Source organism: Microtus ochrogaster, chromosome 10 (genome assembly GCF_000317375.1).
Source record: "Microtus ochrogaster isolate Prairie Vole_2 chromosome 10, MicOch1.0, whole genome shotgun sequence".
In the NCBI taxonomy this organism is placed as follows: Eukaryota; Metazoa; Chordata; class Mammalia; order Rodentia; family Cricetidae; genus Microtus; species Microtus ochrogaster.
Window position 1 is genome coordinate 70,855,671 of NC_022016.1, and position 19,698 is coordinate 70,875,368.

At 42.8% G+C, this 19,698-nt stretch overlaps 1 pseudogene; it reads right to left on the reverse strand.

The window, feature by feature from the left end:
* The window catches only part of LOC113456651, a 28,050-nt pseudogene that overhangs the window by 1,693 nt on the left and 6,659 nt on the right, over window positions 1–19,698 (reverse strand).

A 19,698-nucleotide genomic window follows, 5' to 3' on the forward strand; every position in this document is an offset into this window, starting at 1 on the left:
TGTATACTATGCACACTCATGCACACTTGTCTGTAGAGGCCAAAATAAGGTGTTGAGTCTCCGGGAGCTGTAGTTAGAGGCAGCTGTGAGCCATTTGACATGTGTTCTGAGAACTGAACTATGGTCCTTTGCCAGAGAAGCGAGTATGCATACTCTTAGCTGGTGAGTTACCGCCCCACGCTCACATGTCAGCCTTGTTTTATTTTCATATGTAACACACATATCATATATGCTTGACTTCAAAAAAGGCTGAAAAGTAGTTTTCAAAGCATTGGGATAGCCCAGGCAATACCTGGGTTCAAGGTTAGGTATTTCATCACAGTTCCAACTGACATGTTCCAGTGACTGATGATACTGAGAATTTTTCCTTTGGTCAAACACCTGCTCAATTTTTTTTTGTCTACTTTTACTTCAGGATAGTTATATTCTTATTATTGACTTGAAAGTGTTTTGTGCTTAGTTTTTCGAAAGTTTTATTATTATTATATGATTTTTGTGTATGTCAGGGTGCCCTATAAATCTCTGGGAACCCAGGCTGGTCTTGAATTTGTAGCAGAATTCTTGCTTCAGCCTCCCCACGGCTGGAATGACAGACATGACCTTGCACTCCCAGCTACACGAATCCTTTTCATATCTTATTTAATAGTTTCTTCCTAATTGATAAATATAATTATATATTTATAGGCTACACGGTGGTGTTCCACTTTAGAATATTTAAATTAACTTAATGAATAAATATCACCTTACAGATCTGCTTTTCCGTGGTGGTGAATATTCTAAAGCATGCTCTTTTAGCAATTCTGCCATAAATAGTATATGATCACAGTCACCGTCCTGGGCGGTGGGTTTCTAGAGCTGCCTGACAAAAACTTTGTGCCCCATGATTAACAACGACCATTTCCCTCTCTCCCCCACCTGTTCTGCTAATTGCCATTATATTCTTTCCTTCTGTAAGTCCAGCCTTTTTATATGCTACCTGTAAGTGAGATCATGTTTCTCTTCATATTCTCCACACAAGCACTTTATGGTGAATATGTTTTGCATATATTTTCCAGGAGTTGATAGCGTGGCTTTTCAAGGCGAGTCTAATATCGTTTACTTCATCACAGCCAGAGCTGACTGAGTTTTGCTTATGATCCCTCCAGACCTCATTTTTCTCATTTGTAGCCTGGTTACCAAAAATATATCTACCTCTCAGAGTTGGTGAGGATTTAAAGTGAGAGTGCGTGTAGGACCCTCAGCATAATGCCGACAACCTAATAAGGCCTTGCAAATTACCAGCAGACTGTGATTGTTTGATTTTTATTCATCCCAACTCTGCTCACTCAAGAATAGTCCTCTTTGGGCTTCACTTCATTTTATCTGCAGCTGGGAGCTGGAAATAACTGATGCCCAGGAAAGCAGTCTGGGCTGGAACCGAGGGCGTGGGAGCAGTTAGCATGCAGCTATCATCCGATGCCCCAGGCTGGGTGAACTCTCTGGGTCCGAGCCTACAGGGTGGGATGTGGGATGAGATGGCCACAGCAGGACTTTGGACAAGTGCTGTCCATCGGGGTTGGGCAAAGGAAGAGAGACTCGTGGAGGAGGATGAAAGAGGAAGAAGGAATTCAGGAATGAATGATTTCATAGATACCAAAGAAGGGAGGGAGTCAAGGCGGAAGGGATCACTAGCGATGCTAGCAATGCTGTTGGTTTGTATCTGGTGTCCCAGAGGCTTCTCAGCCCAAGATGCTGTTGGGAGGAGATGGAACCTTTAGGAGATGGGGACTAGAAGACAGGTAGGTCATTTGGAGATGTGCTCTTGGAAGGACTGTTGGCATGCTGGCCCCTCTGCGTGTCTTTCACTTTCTGTCACTGAGAGTAACAGCTTCCTATGCCACACACTCCTACCACCCTGCTCTGCCTCAGCACAGGTTCACAGCAATGGAGGCAGCCAACCCGTGACTTGAAGTCAGAAATCAGGACAAGTAATTTGGTTATGAACATAGTTGAGCAAGTGACCCTGAGTCGACCTCTACGTGTATCTGTTTCTCCATTTATAAGACATGGGAAACCAGGATTCTCTCTTCATGTGGTTATTGAAAGAATGAGATGAACATATATAAGACTTTTGGAACAGGGGGCCAGGGAGGTGTTGGGTGAATAGCCTTGCCCCAGTACTGAGCAACTGAGTTCAGTTCCCAGGGACCCACATGGTGGAAGGAGAAAAGTGGTTTTCACAAGTTGTCCTCTGATCTCCACCTGCATGCTAACACACACACACACACACACACACACCACACACACACACACCCACCATGCATGCACACGTGTCCAAGTGAAGCAGGCCTTAACACTTGTTTAGTACTCAGTGTTAGCTGTAAGCAACACAGCTTTTAGCTGCCATTACTGTGTCTTTGTTAATTTTTTTTAATAAACCTGAAGAGTGCGAGCAGTCAGAGGTTAGACAACTTGCTCACTCTTAGAGCTGCTGCGTTCTTGAGACTTGGTCCCCTGTGTCCCAACCTGAGCCCTTCTTGCTGTTCCCCTCAAACCAGTGCGGTCACACCGAGCTCTGCAACTATAGCATGGAACAGAACTTTTATGTTTAAGACAGAGGGAAGCCATGCAAAGTCCTAAGAAAAGGATGGGTTGGGCTGGAGAGATGGCTCAGAGGTTAAGAGCATTGCCTGCTCTTCCAAAGGTCCTGAGTTCAATTCCCAGCAACCACATGGTGGCTCACAACCATCTGTAATGAGGTCTGCTGCCCTTTTCTGGCCTGCAGGCATACACACAGACAGAATATTGTATACATAATAAATAAATAAACATTAAAAAAAAAAGAAAAGGATGGGTTTGGTCCTAGTAACAGTTCTCTGAAGAAACTTTGGTTGGTAGAACAGTTGAGTTTCACAGAGAATGATAGCTGCTGACTGGGAGGGGAGAGTAGGGAGGTGTGTGTGTGTGTATGTATGTATGTATGTATGTGTGTGTACATGCATGCATGCATGTGTGTATGTATAATTGTGTACTTATGCATGCATGCATATGTACATGTCTGTATATTTGTGCATATGTGTATGGGGTGTGTGTGTATGTTATGTGTCCTCCACATCTTCCTTAAAAGAAGCTTTTTTTTTTATTCTGAAAACTTTTAGTGCCAAGAGATAGCATTCAGCTCAGCTCTCCTTCCCCCAACCCCTCCTCAGCTTAAAATATATTGAACAGTGTTAGAGGCAAAAGATATTTTCAGCCCTGCTGGGCCCTCAGGGAAATGACTTCTATGGAGGAGAGCTGGTGAGCCATGTAGGACTTTGAATGCCTCTTCTGGCACCTGCCCCTACCCTCCCAAGTGCTACAGCCTGGCAGGCAGTTACCACTTCACAAGTTTAGAGTCCACATCTCCTTCCAGGCTTGCTTTGACCTAAGTACCCTTTTCCATGCCTTTTCACATATCAGTATTCTATAGTCTTTTGAATTCATTCTATAACTATAACCAACTCTGTCCTTCTTCTGACCTCTCCTCCCTCCCCTGCTGGCTCTGGTCACCTGATAGACCAAAGAAGACAAATCATATTAATAAGGAGCTTGCGCACATTGAGCATGCTCACATCTGCCTTCTCACTTGAACCCCATAATGCCCTGTGTGAAGTAGATACCAAGCAGAGCAGAATCTTCTCTCTGTGAGCAGTGCGGTAACTACTTCCTCCACAATATATGTGTTGAAGTTTAAGCGGGATGGGCTCCGCCAGGTTGCAAATCAGGGATGTCTGTCTTCAAAGTCAGATCTCTCAGTCCGATACCTTGCTGTCTTCAGTGGCTAATGATGCTAATCTGAATGCCTAAGTGCCAGCCTATTGGATGAATAGGCAGTCCTTCCTGCCCTTTAGTGTTGTATTGCAACCCATCAGAAAGCAGATGGCTTCATTATGGAGCAATAGCTCCCAGCCTTGTTCTGCAGAGGATCTTCTCCGCACTCAACCAAGCGCAATCCACATTTGTGGGGTATTTAATATGCATCACGCCCTTTTTACTTGGAACTCGTTGTTCCAAAGATATTTCTGTGGCTACTTACACTTAAGAGCCCGTTGAAGAACACAGCTCTTGAACAGTGGTCATGGAACCCATGCTTTCTGTTTTCTTTCTAATGCACAAAAGTCTAACATAGTTTAAACAAGGTGTGTGTGTTCACCCATGTGTGTGTTTGTCTGGGCATGAACATATCTACACATGTGTGTCCAGAGGTCAGAGGTGTCAACAATACATAGAGTTAGAGTTAAAGGCAGTTTTGAACTGCCTGATAGAGTTGCTGGGACCAGAACTTGGGTTCTCTCTAAGAGAACTGCTGAACCATCCCTGTAGCCTCGGAATGTATGTCTGAATGACTCCGAGGGCACAAAACTGTTGCAAAGTGCCTGAGAATGCTCCAGTTTGTTTCTATTGTTGCTCTGAGTAATGCCAATTGTCCACTAAAATTGTCTTTAGCTCATTATGATAAGAATCCGATCAGGGTGGATTGTGTGTAGTTATTTATTTTTAGTGGAAAAACACAGTTGATGAGCTTGACCTAATCAATCAAGGACCTTGACTTTAGCGTCCTGCTTTGACATCTTAAGGATAGGACTCTTTCTTGACAAGATGGCCAGCTTACTTCCAGGTCACAAATATGCACTGGAGGTATGAAGAAGGGTGAAGGATAAAATCACCATGACAACAGAACCTGCCTCTTCCTGTCAGAGAAAATAGTCGCTTTCTAGAAACACTATTCAATAGCCTTTTGCTGAAGTGCTCACATGCTGTGAGGGCATCTGGGGCTTGAGTACAGATGTCCCTGATTTATCAAGGTTTCATTTAAGTTTTTTCTTGACTTGCTGATGGTGGAAAGACAATAGGTATTCAGCAGAAGGCATCCTTCAGATTCTGAAGTTTGGTCTCTTCCCGAGGAAACCATGTGCGACACCAAACTTTCTCATGAACCTGGGAAATAGCAGTGAGATGCAGTTCCAGTCAGCCACGTTATCTTCATAAGAGTAAACTGAGACACTACAACCACAGTGTTGCTAAGCTTGGATATGTGACAAGCTAGGGTTATTAAATGCATTTTCAACTATGAGTGGGCTTGTCAGGATGTAGCCCCATCTCAGGTACAAAGAGCATCTATGATTTTAGATACACAGCCTCCCGGAACAGCATGTGTTAGTGCAGTAAAAAGAAGGGGTGTCTGCAAGACTGGCGCTGGCAGTGACTGCCACCAATCTGCACTGGGCAGTGCAGTAATGACCTCAACAATCCCTCACATTGATCCAGGCTTTTAATTTTCAAAAACACTTTGATGTGCATTAGCCCTTTTAATCTCCATGGCAACCTTCCAAGTAGGTAAGGTATGAGTTACCTAGGAGTCATGCAGGTCTGGCATTGTGGTCCCCATTTTAGAAAAGAGGAAACTGAGGCTACAAGGGTTAAGTGAATTGCTCAAAGTCACAGAACTCCTAAGTGATAAAACACAAACAAGAGATTGCTTTCCCTAGACCCCTTGTATGTTTCGGTTTGACTCAAGCAATAGTCAGTAAGCATCTGGATGAGCAACCATGATGACATCCTCGTCTCTGTTCTGGTAAAGTTCCACCTTAGGCCCTCCCCCATCTGTCTCCCTTCTGCATCTCAGAAAGTCCACCAAATGATGACCCCCCTCCCCCAGAAATGCTCTGCTTTTTTGTTATGGATAAATGTTTTTTTTTTATCTTGTTCATCTTCTTGAAGAAGCAACTCATTGTCTCATTGATTCTTTGTATTGTTCTCTTTGTTTCTATTTTAGTGATTTCAGCCCCCAGTTTAATTATTTCCTGCTATCTGCTTCTGGGTGAGTTTACTTCTTTTTGTTCTAGAGCTTTCAGGTGTGCTGTTAAGTTGCTAGTGAGAGACTTCTTCAAAGTTTTTATGTAGGTATTTTCTATACGAAATCCTTCAGCCAGTAGCCTTTAAGTTACAAGCCCACTTGGGCGTGGCCTTTTATACTATAAATGCCAAAGTAAAGCACATGCCCCCTCTCTCTTCTGGCTTCTGGCTTCCCTGTTCAAGCAGAGGACTATGATCTGTGAGTCTACTCCTAAATAACCCTTTATAATATTCAATTCTGAGCTAGTGTGGGATTTCTTTTTAGTGTCCCTCTTTGGGTATTTAGTGCTATAAACTTTCCTTTTAGCATTGCTTTCATAGTGTCCTATAAATTTAGGAATGTTGTACATTCATTTTCATTGAATTATAGGAAGTATTTAATTTCTTTATTTTTTGACCCAGTGTGATTCAGTTGAGCATTATTCAGTTTCCATGAGTCTGTAGGCTTTCTGCAATTTGTGTTGTTATTGAATTCTAATTTTAAGCCATGGTGATCTGATAAGATACAGTAGGTTATTACAATTTTTTTGTATCGGTTGAGATTTCCTTTGTGACCAGTTTTAGAGGAAGTTCCATGAGGTGCTAAAAAGAAGGTATATTCTTTTATGTTTGGGTAGAATGTTCTATAGATATCTGTTAAGTTCATTTGAATTATAACATCTGTTAGTTCCTTTATTTCTCTGCAATTTTCTGTCTGGCAGACCTGTCCATTGTTGAGAGTGGGGTATTGAAGTCTCCCACTATTAGTTTTTAACTTAGACTTCAGTAATGTTTCTTTTACAAATGTTGATATCCTTTTATTTGGAGCATAAATGTTCATAATTGAGACTTCCTCTGATGGATTTTTCCTGTGATGAATATGAAATGTTTTTCTCCATCTCTTTTGATTAATTTTATTTGAAGTCGAATTTGTTAGATATTAGGATAGCTATACCAGCTTGTTTCTTAGGTTCATTTTATTATACAATCTTTTCCAAACCCTTTACTCTGAGGTAATGTCTGTCTTTGAAGTTGAGGTATGTTTCTTGTATGTAGCAGAAGGATGGCTCCTGTTTTCATATCCATTCTGTTAGCCTGTGTCTTTATTTTTATTTTATTTTATTTTTTGACAGGGTTTCTCTGTAGCTTTGGGGCCTGTCCTGGAACTAGCTCTTGCAGGTTAGACTTGCCTTGAACTCAAAGGGATTCACCTGCCTCTGCCTTCCAAGTGCTGGGATTAAAGGCGTGTACTACCACTGCTTGGCTCTAGCCTGTGTCTTTTTATAGGTGAACTGAGTCCATTGATATTAAGGGTTATTAATAAAGGGTCAGTGATTGATTTTTTATATCTTTTATGTTTTTACTCGTTTTTATTGTTTTTATTGCATTATATATTTTCTCCATTCCCTTTCCTTCCTCCCCTCTCCCCTTCTACACTCTACTGTGACTCGCACACTCCCAATTTACACAGGAGATCTGTTCTTTTTCTCCTTCCTATTTAGATCCATGTATGTCTCTCTTAGGGTCCTCTTTGTTGTCTAGGTTCTCTGGGGTTGTGAATTATAGGCTGGTTTTTCTTTGCTTTATGTCTAAAAGTCACTTGTGAGTGAGTAAATATTATATTTTTCTTTCTGGGTCTGGGTTGCCTCGCTCAATATGGTTTTTCTAGATCCATTCATTTGGCTGCGAATTTCAAGATGCCATTATTTTTTTTTTACTGCTGAGTAGTATTCCATTTTGTAAAATGTACCACATTTTTCTCTATCCATTCTTTTATTGAGGGGCATCTACATTGTTTCCAGGTTCTGGCTATTATGAATAATGCTACTTTGAACATAGTTGAGCACATGCCCTTGTGGTATAAATGAGCTTCCTTTGGGTATATGCCCCAAAGTGTCAAAGACCTCAACATAAAACTAACTACATTGAACCTCATAGAAGAGAAAGTAGGAAGCACACTTTAATACATTGGCACAGGAGACCACTTCCGATGGTACCAAATTGAAGACCCAGATGTCAATCAACACAACTACAAACGCCCGATTTTTGACAAAGAAGTAAAAAATATAAAATGGAAAAAGAAGGCATATTCAACAAATGATGCTGGCATAACTGATATCAGCATGTAGAAGAATGAAAATAGATCCATATCTATCACCATGCACAAAACTCAAGTCTAAATGGATCAAAGACCTCAACATAAAACCAACCACACTGAACCTCATAGAAGAGAAAGTGGAAAGTACACTTGAATGCATTGGCACAGAAGACCACTTTCTAAACATAACCCCAGCAGCACAGACACTGAGAGAAACAATTAATAATTTGGGACCTCCTGAAACTGAGAAGTTTCTATAAAGCAAAGGACATGGTCAACAAGACAAAATGGCAGCCTTCAGAAAGAGAAGCCCCACGTCAGACAGAGGGTTGATCTCCAAAATATACAAAGAACTCAAGAAATTGGTCATCAAAATAAAAATAATCCAATAAAAAAGTGGGTACAGACCTAAACAGAGAACTCTCAACAGGGAATTCTAAAATGGTTGAAAGACACTTAAGGAAATGTTTAAAATCATTAGCCATCAGAGAAATGCAAATCAAAACAACTCTGAGATCCCATCTTACACCTGGTGGTGGCGCTTTTAATCCCAGCACTTGGGAGGCAGAGGCAGGCAGATCTTTGTGAGTTCGAGACTAGCCTGGTCTACAAGAGCTAGTTCCAGGACAGGCTCCAAAACCACAGAGAAACCCTGTCTCGAAAAAACAAAAAAAAATTATGACAACTTATGCTGGAGAGAATGTAGATAAGGGGAACACTCCTCTACTTCTGGTGTGAGTACAAACTTGCACAACCACTTTGGAAATCAGTATGGTGATTTCTCAGAAAATTAGGAAATAATCTATCTCAAGACCCACAATACCATTTTTGGGTATATACCCAAATGAAACTCATTCATACCACAAAGACAGTGATCAGTGATTGTTAATTCTTGTTAATTTTTGATTTTGCTGTTATTTGTGGTAGTGTGTATGCACTTCCCTTCTTTGGTGGTGTAGAATATCCATTGCCTATGTTTTGTGTGTATAGCTAAATTCCTTGGGTTGTGGTTTTCCTTCTAGTACTTTCTCTAGGGTTGGGTTTGTCGATAGGTATTGTTTACATCTGGCTTTGTCAGGAAATAATATCTTGTTTTCTCCATCTATGGTGATTAAAAGTTTTCTGAGTATGGTAGTGTGGTCTGGCATCCATGGTCTCTTAGTGTCTGCAAAATATCTGTCTAGGACTTTCTGGCTTTCAGAATTGTCTCCACTGAGAAGTCGGGTGTTATTCTGATAGATCTGCTTTTATATCTTTGACATTTTCCCTTTCAGCTTTTAATATTCTTTATTCTTTATGTTTAGTGTTTTGATTATTATGTGGCAAGGGGACTTTTTTTTGGTCCAGTCTATTTGATGTTTTGTACACTTGTTGTTTCTTCATAGGCATAATGCCCTTCTTTATGTTAGGAAAGTTTTCTTCTATGATTTTGTTGAATGTGTTCTCTGTGCCTTTGAGCTGGGCCTCTTCTCCTTTTTTATCTCTATTATTCTTAAGTTTGGTCTTTTCATAGTGTCCCAGATTTCCTGGATGTTTTGTGTTAAGCCTTGGTTAGACCTAACATTTTCTTTGATTGATGAATCTATTTCCTCTACTGTATCTTCAGCTCCTGAGATTCTCTCTTCTGTCTCTTGTATTCTGTTGGGTATACTTGCATCTGTAGTTCCTGTTTGCTTGAAAGGGATTTTTCATTTTCTCTTTAAGGGCCTCTATCATCTGCTTAAAGTTTTTTTTAATGGTTGCTTTCTTATGCTTCATCTGCATTGGGATGTTCAGGTCTTGTTGTTGTAGAACCACTAGGTTCTTGTGGTTCCATACTGCTCTTTATGTCATTGAATGTATTTTTACACTGCTATCTACCTTTATGGGTTTGGGGTAATTATAGGTACAAGTGTTGATTCTCATGATGTCTTTGTTGGATGGGTCTTTTATTTCTTTATTGTCTGTTTCCTTAATTGTCTTTTGGCCTGAATGGCCAAGGGTTCTGGTGATTGATTGGTTATCAGGTCGAGTAGGGTTGTTTCAGGTGAAGTTTGTTGGGGTATGGTTTCCTAGATCCTGTGTATTATCCAGTTCTGGATGGTGTAGGCTTTTTGTGCCTATGGGATCTGTTCTTCCAAATAATGTAGGCTTTGTCTGTGCCTATGGAGTCTGTTATTCCATCAGGTGCAGGTTTTGCCTATGCCTGTTCTTCCAGCTGGTATGGATGGTGCTTGTGCCTAGATGATCTATTGATGTTGCTGGAGAGGACTGTTCACAGGAGGCTCTTCTTCCAATTGGTAAAAGTAATGGCTGTGCCTCTGGGGGAAGCTCTTGCCATGAGGAATGGTTGAGGGGTGGTGGGTTAGGTGGGTTTGGGCAGTGGAGTGGGTCTTGTAGGGTATAAAGTCCAGTGGGTGGCAACAGTGGTGGAGCAGACTGCCCACAGGAGTCTTACCTGCAGACCAGCTACTGGGGCTAAGATGGAGTGGGGAGGGGCACAGACTGTGCCCTGGGGCCCAAATCTGGAGAATGGGGCAGTCCAACAGGGAGATCAGTCTCTCACTTCCCCCAATAAGTACAGGTGGTGTCTATGCCTCTGGAGGCCGCTGATGCTGTAGGGGGATGGTTGGTCATGGGGAGGAGAGTGGGTTTGGTGGGTTTGCGAGGCAGAGTGGGTCTTGTAGGTTACAGAGTCCAATGGGCAGCCGTGGTAGAGCAGTCTCCCCCCCAGGAGTCTTGCCTGGTGATTGGCTGCTGGGGTTCCCGTCTTTCCTTCCATTCTGTATCTTTATTAAGCTATCAGCTTTGGATGTTATATGTTGTACACGAGTGATGTTGTTTTACTTAGGCTGACATAAAATGAGTGCCCAGATTTAACATAATTTTGTGAAGGATCCCACAGCTTCCTTGGAGAGTGGTGTTGCTAGGCTACTGTGGGGTAAAAAGGCAAACACATATCTAGACTATATATGGATCCTAATGGGAACAAAACCCTTCCACCTCCAGGATGGAAGGAGACTGAAAATAGATTGCTACTGAGTGGGTGGTTATTCTATTGTAGAGATGCTGGGAGGCACAGCCTGCACTACATATAGATGTGTGGGTCTGCTGGGGAAACATCAGGCTGGCTGAACACCAAAGATAGCTGCCCTTCTGGGTGGAACTACTCTATGTTATCGGTTGCTTTGTGTAATTTCAGTGGTGAGGATTTCTTGTGAGCATTGATAGAGGACATCGAGATTCAGGAGCACTATCCTTCAGCTATACCAACAGATGGAGCTGGCCATGTATTCAACAGGCCAGCCTTTAAACAATTCTACCATGTTAGTCATGGGAGATCCCTAGAAAAACAAGAAATGTAAATGGAGGGGAGAGTGTTAGTATAGCCATCGTAGGTGACAAAATTACTAAAGTAAAAATAGTCATCGTGGCAAGTATATGAAGTTGAATGTTGATGGGGAAATAAAAATTCCAGCCTGCAGTGATCCTGAGAACTTGGCAACTAGCCAGACTGGCCAAAAAGACGGGCTTCTGGTTCAGGAAGGGATTGTACCTCAAAGAAATAAGGCAGAGGTTAATAGAAGAAGACACCAACCCTGGCCACCATGTGTATATACTCATGTACATGCATATCACACACACACACACACACACACACACACACACACACACACACACACACACACTCTTTAAAAAGTTGCAACCTCTGAATTACAAAGTGGTAGAAGAAGGAGAGTTATTTGAAACTGGACACAAAGTTTGCTGTGGTTTGTGCATGGCCTTCAAAAGTTCATTGTTAGAGCAGTGTTTGCAACCTTCCTAACGCTGCAACCCTTTAATACAGTTCCTCATGTTGTGGGGACCCCAACCATAAAATTGTTTTTGCTGCTATTCCATAACTATAATTTTGCTACTGTTATGAATAATAACATAAAAGCTTTCAGAAGTAGAGGTCTTCCAAAGAGGCTGTAACCCATAGGTTGAGAACCACTGTGTTTACTTTGGCTCCGTTTCCTTTCACACCTGTGCCATCTCTTTCCTCTTGATGCTGCCTCATTGTGAAGCAACATGAGGCACTCACCAGATACAGCCTCCTGACCTTGGACTTCCCAACTTGCAGAACCATGAGAGCCTAAATGAACATACCTCTACAAATGACCCAGCCTTGGGTATTCTGTTATAGTCAGAGGAAACAGACTGACATTCAACCATTGACTAGATATGGGTGTGTGTGGTTCACATAGCACTAGGAAAATGGGGTGACTGATAGACATTTGATATCTGTCCATACATATTTTTGTTTATTTTCATTTGACTTGGTTCATCAAAAGTTTCTTGTTAACTAGTATTCCTTGCAATATAAAAGCTTTCGTAAGCAAACATGAAATTCCTGTTAAGTTTCCCTAGATAAATCAACCACTTTGGACCAAGTGTGTGTTTTCGTATGAGATTCAACTGTGTCCCCTAAACTCTTCAGTGATGGGACAGGCCTGAAGGCTTTGTAAGGGTCACCTGCTGCTTCCTGGTGAGCATTTATCAGTGAAGGAAATCCTGCCATTCAGTTTGCTTCAGCTTTCTAAATGCGAACTGTTAGGTGTCTCAAATGTGTATCTTAAGTCTATTCCTTGCCTGCTTATCCTTGGTCGTGGGACCCCAAAACTCCCATGCAGCATCTGTAACTACAGTTTGAGACACTTACTGCATCTTCTGGCAAAAAATGTTGCCTCTTTGGGAGACAAATTTCCTAACCCTTAAAGCACAGAGCTGAGATCATGGGAAACTCAAAGTCTACCAATAAAACACCGGAGATATCAGAAAGCATAGCCATTCTTGGTTCATTCTTGGGTTTGTGGGTCCACGTATATATTCTTCCTCTAAAAATATAAATAAATAAAAGACTGTTTGCCGATGCTCCCGTCTATACAATCTACCTCATATCCACAGAATATTGCCTCTGGACTGGTGTTTTAGTTGCAGTGTTAGTGTGGCATTATAATATCCTATCATCCCAGAAGATTCTGCTATGTGATAGGAGCAGTAGATTTCTTCTTTATGGACCTTCTCCCCTACCTCTATTCTAAAGTGGGTCCTTCAGTCTAGCGAAAACTCTAAAACATTGAACCTAGATTCTACCACTACACATGCTGGTGGGAGAAACACCTGTCAAATCACTGTAGTGTAGATCAGATATAGGGTCTGGAAATACAGGAAATTCAAACTCATGTGGTGAATAGTGTGTCCACTCCTCTGAGGATGGAATGTGCCCACCGTAGCCATCTTGTCACCCATCCAGTGGCTTGCTGGTTCCCATAAGGAACAGTATCATGTTGAGAACTCAGTATTAATCGGTTACTGGCAGGTTGAACATGTGTTGGTGCCTGGCACTACAGGCTTTTGCAGTGGGCAGTGTGCTGTGCCTACCCTCTGGACTTCATTACTAGCTAGGCAGTGAAAAACATGGCCCACCAAAGCCAACTTACCTCCTACAGTCTGAGCGACTCTAATGGTAGCTTTACAAAGTACAGAATCAGGACAATGGAAAGAGATGGGACTGGGGCATGAGAGTGAAGGAGGCACTTGATCTCAAGCCTGTGCAAGCATTGTGAACACTTCCTGAAACTGATGTTCTAGATACTTCTTCTTTCACCCCATTCTAGTCCCGGGGCCTTGGAACTGGGTTTTCTAGAAATTGATACTAAGATGGGATTTGGATCATCAGATCAACAGCTATAAAAAGAAGTAGGAGAGGGGCAGGGTTGATAAAAGGCAGAATTAAAGCTGCAGGGCAGGCCTGGAAAAGCCTTAACTAACCAGGCAGGGAATTCTAAAGCACGTATAGGTCATCCGATGTTTTCTGCCTTTGATGAGCTGACCTGGTCTTTATAGCCTTGTTTCAATCATTGTCAGAGAGCTGCAGCCCTGGAAAGTGTGAAATTTTGGTAAAGCAATTCTTTGCCGCAAATATAGGCCTGGTAAAGCAGCTTTTAGACCCTGCAGACCCCAGTCCTCACATCTGGGCAGTGAGCCTTCCCTGAACCGTGTTTAGGAGGCATCACAGCCCTGATGCACTTTCTCTTTATCCTGCTAACTCTTGAGTTCTGTTCATCTGGATATCTTCATTTCTATTAGCAAAGAGCTCTATTAGAGGAACAAAGCAGTATCATTGATTTGGAACTGAGATGACCAAGAATAGGAGGGAGTTAATGTAGGAATAGGCATCAGGAACCCAATTTCTAAAGACAAACCAGCAATTACTACATATGGATGCTAGAGAGAATGATGAGGCCAGGGGCTGGAGTCAGGGAGCACTCCGTTAGGTAAATGCATACCCAAGAGTAAAAGTAAGGCCAGTCAAATGACCTGGATACCTCAAGAATGAAGTTTTACAGCACATTATCAGGGAGGACACCACCAGAGAGATGGTAGCTGGGGACAAGGGAAATAAAGAATACTAGAAGGAAATTACAGAGGCCACCATCAGCCACAGACACAAAGATGGGAAAAGCTGTGGGAATTCCTTGTCTGTTGTGTTATCCCCACATTCACACACAAATGTGCGTCTAAAGGCAGACTCTGCTTCCCCTTGCTCTTCTTTTCATCTTATCTCACATAAGGTGAGTGAATATCGATCATTAACACTTCACAATATTCAGGAAAAACTTACCAACTTCGGTGGGTATGTTTGCATATGAGGAAGAGTGTGGGTGGCATTAGCGAGGAAGGTGTTTATATTGTTGTTTTCTGCCAGGTAGTTAGTGGCTGGGAGTATGAACATGAATTTCCCTGTCATTAGCAGGCTTCCTACTGTCTCCCAGGCTGCAAAGCTGACAAACCTTCTGCCCCTAGTTCACCTGCCATTCTGTTTGTTTTTTTTTTTCCCTACAGTAATGCCTTATCCTATGTAGATGGAGGCTATTTGTTCATTCCCAGCCACCCACATCTGAAATAATCATACAGAAACCGTATTAATTATAACACTGCTTGGCCAATCACTTAAGCATATTGCTAGCTACCTCTTATATCTTAAGTCAACCCATTTCCATTATTTTGTATTTTACCATGAGGCTTGTGGCCTACTGGCAAAGTTCTGGCTGGTAACTTGCATCTTTCTCCTTCGGTGGCTACATGGCATCTCTCAGACTCCACCTACTTTCTTCCGGCATTCAGTTTAGTTCCTCCCCTCTCCCCCTCCTAGTTCTATTCTGCCCTGCCCTAGGCCAAAGCAGCTTCTTTATTCATTAACCAATAAAAGCAATTAATCCTAGAGTCAGGAATTGCTTCCAACAGCAGTTGGATTGGCTTTCCAGCCTCTCTTAATTATCTCAGAGCCAGCATCTTCACACCTCCTCAGAGGCACCAGATCTGGACAGGCAGTGCTCCCCACTCAGAGACACAAGTCTGGTAGGAGTATTTGCGGCTGGCCACCAAGGGTTTAGTAAGTTACACACTCTACTTCAGCAAATATCCCCAAATGGTTGTCCTTTAGAAAGAACTCCCTCCTGGGTCATAAAGGGAACCTGTTTACTCCAGAAGGAGGGCAAACTTCTGCCTCTGGGCATATAGCTACCTGCCTTTGCTCTTACTTCAGGCGGAACATACTCCATCCCAGCATGTTCTGTGGAAAGCCCCAGGGTCTCCCCAGGCCTAGAAGGGTGACAAGACATCCCCAGAGGCGCCCCAGTTCAGCCAACAGAATAAAAGGGCAGGATACACGTGATTCTATTATCTTCAAGCAACAGTCTGAGACAAGAATACGAGGCGGCCATCCACTCTGACCTTTCTCTCTAGCCGCCTGGCAGTCTTTTCCCTGGAAAATGAAACTTTCCACAGTGTCTGTCTTAATTATGCATGGACACAGTTGATTTGCATATCCAAATACTCAGGGCCGTGAAGCGTATGAATAATTTCAGCCTGATGGTTGGCTACAGAAGAAAGAAAAAGATGGGTAAGCTTGCAATGTCCTCTAACCTGAATATGGTTGGAATTCTGTATCCTCAGGGCCTGCATCTGTGGGGTGAAGCAACTGTAGGTTGAAAGTGCTTAGGAGAACAGCATCTGCGCCGAGTGCGTGCAGATGCCCGGTTTCTTGTCGCTATTCCCCAAATGGAACCTCGTGACAATGCTTATATAGAAATTTGGCATTGGGAATTTTAAACCTTCTAAAGTTGTTTAAAGATATACAAGAGCAGGAACGTAAGTTATTATATATACTATGGTATTTTTCAGAAGGGAATCACCCCCTGTAGCTACCAAAGGGTAACTGTACAGAATTGCTGCTGACCAACCTCCCTTAAGAAAACTGTAATTGTGCCAAATTGAGCAAATTTCATTGTCTTTACCATGGCTGCTCACGACAAGGCCTCTCCAGCAATCCCCTCCAAGCAGGCAGCTTCCCATCCTTCTTGTTACCCCTTAGACAATTTCAGCCTACAAAAGAATCATCCAGCAGGCAGAATCAGAAAGTTACCGTGGGTCCTTGTAAAGCCTTGTTGTGTTCTTGGATCTTAACATGCCACAACTTGTAAACAGGGAATTTTGACTACATTGCTTTTAAAGACATTTCTAGTCCTATGACTTAACCCTTCTGACGGCATGTGTATGTATGTTTGTCCATGTCTGTGTGTATACACTACATGTGTGTGGGTGCCCTGAGAGGCTGTCTGTACATGGGTTTTTGTATTTGAGTGTAGTATGTGTGAAGGCCAGAATAGGGTATTGTGTCTCTTGGAACGGGAGTTACAGGTGCTTGTGACATGCCCAGCAAACTTGTGTCCTCTGCAAGAGCAGCAGGAACTCTTAACCCCTGAGCCAACACTTCAGCCCAGGAGAGGAAATCTTGGGTATGATGATTTTTTTTTAATCTTATAATGAAATTCTTGGATATGGGTACCGTAATAAAGAGTAGGTTTAGTTAGCTCACAGTTCTGGGACCCCCAGGCCTGAGTGCTGGCTTCTGCTTGGCTCATGTAGGACCTTATGATGGACAGTGTCATGATAATAGAAATGTGTTGGGGAGGTAGGGGTCACACCACCAGACTGAGAGCCTGAAAGTTATTCATAGAGGCTTGTTCTTTAAAATAACCCTGAGAGATCCCTCCAGAATAATCATTCTCTCCCAAGAGTAGGAGTGGGGGATGAAGAACACTCTTCACGTTAACTCATGAACTCTTGGAGACAATCTTAAAACATTTCTAAGCCATAAGAGAGATGTGATGAAAATGTCTTGGGTCTCACATCCTATCATTTGCCATGTTGGAGGGACTGTCCATGACACTGAGGATAAGTTTTTAAATCCAACAGAAGAACATCATTAACCCAATTAGCGCCTATGCTATTTTTGAAATCAACTGTGGTCATGATTCAAGGGAATTTAGACAACAAATCTCAGGATCCATGGAGACAGGTGTGCAGCTAGTTCATCATCCTTCAGGAAGATGACTATCAAAAAAGGATGGGGTCCTGATGGTGGAATTGTAGGTCACAATAAAGGGACCGTGGTCATGGGGTTGTCAGTCTCCCAGATTGAGGACGGGAAGCAGGATTGGGCTTCTTCCTGTCTTATTGGTGAAATAAGTAAGGCCTAGAGAGTTAAGTAATAAACTATGTGGTAGGCTGAGAGCAAGTCTAACCTGGAACTCATTTTCTTAGCCTCTAGCCTATCTGTCCCAGACTCAGAACATTCAAGTCACCCTTTCTTTAGAAGCGCTTAGCCTGAACCATGATGAGCCCTGGGATGAGCAAGAAAAGTAATCCTAAGAGACCAAAGCAATCAATGAGGACAGAGCACTGCAGTGGGAGCCTGTGGACATGACAAGGGGTTCTTTTCTCCTTCCTTCCTTCCTTCCTTCCCTCCCTTCCTCCCTCCCTCCCTCCCTCCCTCCCTCCTTTCTTTCTTTCTTTCTTTCTTTCTTTCTTTCTTTCTTTCTTTCTTTCTTTCTTTGTATTTTGAGACAGGGTTTCTCTATAGATTTGAAGCCTAGTTCTTGTAGACCAGGCTGGCCTTGAACTCACAGAGATCTGTCTGCCTCTGCCTCCCTGGTGCTGGTATTAAAAGTGTGTGCCACTACCACCCATCAAGGGTCTCTTATGGTGGTCCAATTTGCAAAGAACAGAAAGCACAATGTTGCAGGAGGTTGTAGACCTAGTTTGCTGGGGTGAGCCACGAGATTGGCTGGCTCCTGACAGTGATCTATTAGCCAGCATGAGGCCAGACCAGGGACTGGAGTGCTGGTCTGTGGCAGGGTCAGAGGTCTCGTGTCTACCTCCTGACAGATCCACAGCCACCAGGATAACAGCCGGGTTCAGTGAGTGAGTATTTTACCTCTGGTGTTACAGGGTGGGGGTGCGTGGGTCATGCTGTGTGTGTCTTTAAATCACGCTTTAGAGCTAAAACATTCCAAAATCAAAATGCTGTGGAAAATTCCACGACATGGGGAAAATACTTGTATAATGTTTTCCTTTGAAATAAGGCTAGTTACAGAACAATTTCTTTTACAGTCATTTCAATTTTGTGGAATGAATGAAAAGTTAAAGAAATCAGTAGTGAGATTGTGAGTCTTCTTCTCATTCTTGCTTTATGTAGTCTTCTCTCCAGTCCTTCCATTGTCTTACGTGGGATAATGTTATAATAGATCCTAATGTGATTAGCCCGAAGCCCTCTCATTACTACGGCTTCCATCAGCCACAAGCATAGCATCCCTCCTCACAGTGTGTCTCTGGGCTATTTCCCTGCATCTTTTTCCAAACGCTCTACGTTCTCTGTCTTCCTTGACTGAGTGAGTCCAGCCCTGGGGCTGTGGAGGGGAGGCTGTACTTTCTAGACCCTGCAGCAGAAAGCAGGCTAGAGGGTGCTATGAAGATGAAGGGATCATGCGAGAGGACTTGGCCTTCACGCTTCGTACTGGCCATGGATCTACATCAGTGCAGAGTGTGCTTAAGTGTGCAGAGATGGTGCTTTATCCTCTGCAGAATGCTTTCACATCAACAAAAAGGCTTCATAGCGCAGAGCTTGCCGTTCCTACAGGCAGCCATGGCTCAAGAGCCTATGCTTTTGTATTTATGGTCCCATGCCCTACCTGTAAATTTTTTTTTTTTGTGGTTGAAGTACCTCCTCTGTGAAGGCTTCCTTAGAGCTGAACATTTATAGAATTAATCACACTTTTGTCGGCACTTCCGGAGCATGCTGTATATACCTGCCATTCTCTTGGGCAGTTTTTGATGGGCATTAGAATGTAACAAAAGCTCTGCTATCTTGTGACCTTCTCAGGGTTAAGGATGAGGTCTCATTTATTCATATGCACTTGACATTTAGCATCAAGGTGCAGGGGAAGAGTTCATGATCGCTGACCTGAAAAGATTCCGGTCAAGGCCAAGCAAGGTAGTTAACTTCACCTCTGTTTTGGAGAGGAGTCAGCTAGTAAGTGATAAAACTTAAAATTTTAGGTCAGTTTAATGTTAAACATGTGCTCCTACAACACTGTGATTGGCAATCACCTGAATCATCATCATCATGACCAGAGATACCACTACCACACCACCCCCACTGCTACCACCACCATCATCATCTTAATCATCAACCATCATGGCCTGGAAAGACAGATATGACCACCACCACCACCACAACCACCACCACCACTACCACCACCACCATCATCTTAATCACCAACCATCATGGCCAGGAAAGACAGCTATGACCACCATCATCATCTTAATCACCAACCATCATGGCCAGGAATAACAGCTATGACCACCACCACCACCACGAC